Here is a 6,331-nt window from a genome sequence, read left to right as displayed (position 1 = left end):
CATCTCTCTCAGTGTAAGGGGTAGTAGGATCTGGATCTGTCCCTGGATGCTTTTTCTTCTCTACTGCTGTGGGCCCAATCCCTGAAATATAAACTCAGGTGAAATAATTGCTTAAGTCTGTTTTGCTTCAGAAATACACTTAATTTTGGACTTAGTGACTTGATTATTTTGCTTTTGAAATGCATTCTATTGAAACAATTCATAGTGAAAAGAAGGCTGAATATTTTTCTATTTATCCTGCCTACATTTTTTTTTACTGATCTCTTGCTTTTATTTTTTAAGTGTTCTTATATTTGTCCTAAATTACCTCAAAGCTTGACTGTTTTTGAAGGAATGAGGGAAAAGATGTATATCTTTGAAAGAGGTGTGTGAATAAACATTTTTAAAATGTGTGGTTTCTTCCTGTGAATTAAAGACGGCTAAGAATTTGAGCCACTTTCAAGCTTTCCTGCAGAGTTAAAGAAATATTTCATTCAGATTGCTGAAATAGCTTCAGCCAAAGACTATACCCTACTGAGGAGTACTTGTGACGGTAGGAGAGTTTGGCAAGTATTTGTGATACAGTCTTACTTTTTAAATTTTTTGGCTAAATTTGCTGTTAGCAACTTTGACAGATTCAGTCCAATATGAAATAGTCTGTGATAATTAAAAATAATAATAATAATAATTGTGAAAGGTAGGGTAAAAATGAAAATTGGAATTTTAGAGATTAAAAGTAGCTCTAGACCATTGAACCAGATACTCGTATTTTTATTATCCTGGAAAGAACTAAATACAGATAAAGGTTTTCAAATGAATGCCTTCCAAAGAAGGCAGCTTTAGATTTACCAGAACAATGCAAGACTGAGGCATTGCACAAATCTGCAGATAGTTTCCTCTGCTGTTAGTGACCTGGTCTCAAAAGAAGAATTTGAAGAGTCAAAACATTTCAATTCTGAACTGTTCAAACAATAAACCTGTAGAACAAGTGTTCTAGCCCTGTAAAATGCTGTGATCAGCTGAACAATGGTACTTTATTTTGTGTGAACTAAAAGTGAAAATCCTGGTGAGGGGGAGAGAGAAGAAAAAGCAAAGCCACCAAGTTTTTCTCTCCCATCTTTCATTAAAACAGTTGTTGAGAGTGACTCAGAGGCAGAGTTGAGAGGCAGAGACTGTCCTGCCTCACATTTTATCGGCTAGATATTTTTACTAGCTCAAACTTAACACATTCAGCCCACGTGTTGTTCTGAATGCTGTTGATTAACATCATGCAATTTCACAGTGCAAGCAAAAGAGCTGTACAAAGAAGCTAGAGAAAGAAGGTGGTTCGTATGTCTGTTAAACGAGTCTTGTTTCCTGCATAAATGAAGCTCACAGGGTGCCATGGAACATGGAGAGAATGGCTTTTCCCCAAGATTACTGTTTGCCTATCAAAGTTTTGTGGCAGAGTTTGTATTAATAACTCTAATCTGATGTCTTCTGATGCCATAGGTTCAACATCCTGAACGTTAATTGCAGCTTTGAATTAAAAAATGTTAGGTTATACTCACGTTTGTGGAATTAATGGCTGCCAGAAGACTGGCTCTTGTCAACTTGTATTCTACAGGCAAGTCTAGGTGCTGCAAGGGAATACTGGTGACAGAAACACAAGTTGGGCCCCTGAAGTATTCCTGTTAAGTTGTTACTGGAATGTCCTGAAGGGGAAATGCATCACAAGGCAGCTTAATGCTTTAATCAATTTCTGTGATGAAAATTACTGCTAATTTTTCAAAACTTCATTTTTCCTCATGCATCTTCCTCCTCACTGTGTAAGATATAAATCACTGTGAAAAATTCAGGCAATAAATGACTTCTTGCCTAGATAGGAGTTAAGTTGTTTGTTTGTTTGTTTTTCTTTTGGTTTGGCTTGTTTTAAGCAAAACTCATATAGCTAGATGGAGATTTACAGCCAGAGTAAGATGATATTCTATTTTACCATTTATACAAATACACTTACTCCATTTTTCTCCAAAGTACCACTGCAGGCACTTGGACAAATTTAAGAGTCTCCAATGACAGCTGGATGCAGGTTTGTGAAAAGTAATTTTTCAAGAAGAATGGTAAAGTGATAATTGTTGAGCTCCTGGTGTCACCTACCTGGACATTGAAGGACATTATTCTGTGTACTTTTGGCTGAATGATGTGTGCCCTTCTGTTGGCTGAATGGCATGTGCCTTCCTATTGAAAAACAGCTGAGTTCAAGTTAGAAATGCTGTACTCTCTGGGGACAGAAATTATTCTGATTTATTTAGGGATTTTTCCAGCCAAAACAGTACATTGTCTGTCTGCTTCAAGAACAAGCAAATGCTTAATACCTGTTTTGTAGAAAGGACGATGGGACATTTTTGTAACTGTCCTTGGTATAGTTCTTAGGCAATCACTCCATGTGGATAATCTTCAAGTTATTACACTGTGTCGCTAAAGAAGAAAAAACACCTTACTTGAATTCAGCTCTCAAACTTCCCATTGCAGTGGCAGCTGGTATAAACTTGAACATGGCAAGATCTTAATCTGGTTTTAATTGGCTCTGTCTCATCAGCATCCACAGATATACAGTTGTTGCCAATCTGGCCTTAACTTCAGATGTGAAAAAATGTGTTCAATACTTAAAGGGGTAAGATGGGGAAGGGCTCAGCTAGATAATGTTAGGACAAGGGGCAATGGTCTTAAACTAAAAGGGGAAATTTGGATTATTAAGAGGAAATTTGTCACTCAGAGGGTGGTGAGGCACTGAAACAGGTTGCTCAGAGAAGATGTGAATGCCCCAGGAAGTCCCTGGTGTTGTTCACAGCCAGGTTGGATGGGGCTTTGGGCAACCTGATCCAGTGGGTGGCATCCCTGCCTACAGCTGGGGGGGGTTGGAATGAGATGATCTTCAAGATCCCTTTCAACCCAAGCTACTCCGTGAAATGTAATTTGCTTAAAATAATTAAAGTCACATTAAATAATTGCACTTCAGTGGCCCATTGCCTAATACCCTCTTCAGTTTTAGGCCCTCCCTATCCCTAATTTATGCTAATTTGTAAAGACAACACGGTGCTTCTTCTGCTTGGATTTTATATCAAGGAGCAAAGACTGCTTAAAGTTGAGTTATCTTGACCTTGTTATCATTTCAGTTAAATGCTGCTAAGTCAGGTGGTTTTGAGTGTGCAGCATACACCACTGAATTAAAGATTTGTCTTCAGTTGCTGTCTTCTAATGAAGCCATTGAAATGGAAGACATCTATGGAGTAGAGTAAGAAGTAACAGGCTGTGGTTCCAGTGCTTCCTAAAACAGAAATAAACTGAATTACGTGCTTGAGGACAATGTTAGCTGTACTATACTTTGATCTTGGGAGACAGAGATGAGTAGAAATGGTTTAATCTGAAACAGGATAGCAGGATGTTTCAAAAGAAAATCATTTGATATCAATACGATATAAAATCTTGTATGCTCATTTGCTGAGCAGATTTTTTTTAAAGCCATATTTTACGAGTAGAGTAGCTTAAAACAAGACTAAACATAGTAGAAAAGCCATTCAGAAAAACAAAATCTTACACGTACTGGGGCAGAACTTGAACTGGTGGTAGAGAAACAGATACAAGGTACCAAGCTGCAGCCTCTCCTGGAAGGCTACATTACTACTCTTTCCCTATATGAAACTTGGGAGGCTTGCTTTGGGTTCTCTAGTGCAAGATTGATAGCACACCAGAAAACTCTGCTGGAAGATATGGAAGGTACATTTTATGAGATGCTCTTCAAATATCAGGTGAGCTGTAAATATCAATGTCACTGTAAAAAACTGTGGTCCAGCTAGTATTGACCCGCAGTTACAAAAGTGGTGGCAGTTTCCTTTGGTCTTGAGGAACTTGAAGTTTTGTCAGAGGCTGAGGGAACTCATTGCAAAGATAACTGATGCTTTTTCAGTGCGTGCAGAACAGCACAGGTCTTCAAGTATACTGGTGTTCAATTCTTCTGCATATGTGAAATTCATGCATATGGGAAAAGGTCCATAACTTATCCTATTCCCTTGTGGGGTACAGATTTTCACTTAAATCATGAAGCATACAAGAGGAATTTATTTTTTCTTATTAGCAATTATCATCCCATTTCTTTACTGTTGTCTGTGGATATACTGGGACAATAGCCTGTATCTGTTCTTTATCATCACTTGGGATCTTTTTGTTACAGAGATGGATTATTTGGGATATGTTTTATTACTTTGCATGAAAATCCATATTTGTTCCTCTTACAAAGGCTGACTCTGAAAAAGGGCTGTTGTAAGATTTAACATAAAACAGATGTGAAGACTTTACAGTGCCATGAGGGAATTGGACATTTAAAAGTTTATCATGATCACATTTTTGACTTCATGGTCTAAAGGGAGTTGTTTGGAAATGGTGAAGCTATATGGGGAAGACCTCTGTCTTGAAGTTCAGCACAGTCCTATTTTGGCTTTTTTGATATGTGTTGCTTAGTATATTGTATATTTGTTCACAGTTCTACTGTGGTCACATCTTCACTTGACTTCATGTCTACAAAGAAATCTCACACTGAAATTAACCTTTAGCCCTCTTTGGAGATGTTCAATGTAAAATTATAATTGCATCCTCAAAATTTACATCTAAGTTTCATGTGTCTCTTGAGTTCAGCAGACTCCTATAACACAAGTAATTCCTCTGTTAGTAATCTACATGCAATTTTTCTTTTATTGAAGATTTTCATTTTATCCTTTCATATAATTTCCTTAATGTTGGTAAAGACATGGCATCAGAAATTCATGAAAGAGTACATTTCTTTCTCTTTCAAATTTTTACTTCTCTACAACAGTATTTTATTTTTATTTTTTATTTTATTTTTCCCATAAGATTACTATTTCCAGTTATTTTGCTAGAAAATCCCACGGAGATCTGACATCCTACTGCCTAGCTCAGGGTTTAAAACAGAAGAGGAACAAAGGAACAAAAAATGTGTCTGGACCACATGCAGTTATGCTGAAAGCAGCAGTGTGGTAAACACTTTGTTAATGAAAAGGTTGCGCAAGAAGCAGGTTGAGTAGCAAGCATGACACATGAGAAACTTGCACAGATTAATTAAAGCCCTGAGCTAGCACATACTTTGGTTTTAGGATTCCATCTAATCAGAGACAGCATCCAATTCAGTTACAGTATTGTAAGTACTCTTCTAAGAAATAGACTCCACATGGAGCCAAATTTGTCTAGCTAAAAGACTTTAGATTTCCCTTAAGTTGGCCAAGAATGATTCAAAAGCATGAACCGCTGCAGTGGCTGAACAAATGCAAATAATTTCTCATCAGAAGGAAGATCTCTGAAGATTAGCAGTTTACATCTGCTCCTTCAAACTGGTGCTGAAAATGCTCAAATTACTTCAGTAGATGTGGCAAGGTTGCTGTGATAAATGAGTTTGAAAAGCAAAGCCTTCTCATACAGGAGAAAAGTTAAAAGGGTCCGATGATGCTTACTGAAGAGTTATTTCCACACATAGCGTAGAGTCCTTAACTCCTTAACAAGGAGTCATTTCCACTGTGTTTCACCCAAATCCTGGCTATACCACATACAGCTTCAGCAGTTTTCTTACTACTTCAAGGTTCCAATATTACTCATATTATTTTAGGGAAACTCCAGTTTAGCATTCTGTTGCCATTTTAAGGGCTATTAGCAGTTAATTTAGCTTTGGCTTTGCACTTTTCCTCATGACCCCAGATGGCTGGAATCTACATGCTGCTTTGCTTTGCATTTCAGTCTGGTACTTAAAAAGTTTAAATGAGATTTGATATTGTACTGGTTTTAGTTTACCAGCTGTTCCAACTGGACTACCTGCTGAAATGCACTTGTAGTCATCTCCTTGTCTCTGTGACCAGACAAATGTGAGCCAGCAATGTGCCCTTATAGCACAGATGTAAGCTACATTAAGCAAAGTGTTTCCAGCAAGTCCAGGCAGATTATCCTTCTCTACTCAGTACGGCTGAGGCCACACTTGGGGTACTGTGTCTAGCTCTGGCCTCACCCCTGCAAGAGAAGCATGGAGATACTGGAGAGGGCCCAGTGAAAGTGCCATGATGATGATGAAGAGGCTGGAGCACCTCTCCTATGATAAATGACTGAGAGCTGGTATTGCTCAGCCTTGAGAAGAGAAGGCTCAGGGGGACATCATCTCTGTCTATAAATACCTGAAGGGAAAGCACAAAAAGGAGGGAGCCAGGCATCCTTCAGTGGTGCCCGATACCAAGACAAGATGCAGTGGGCACAAACAAGAACATGAGAGGGTTCTATCTGAACATCAGAAAGCACTTCTTTACCATGCGGTTGATGG

Source organism: Aythya marila (assembly GCF_965140915.1).
Source record: "Aythya marila genome assembly, chromosome: Z".
Taxonomy (NCBI): domain Eukaryota; kingdom Metazoa; phylum Chordata; class Aves; order Anseriformes; family Anatidae; genus Aythya; species Aythya marila.
This window is presented reverse-complemented; position numbering follows the sequence as displayed.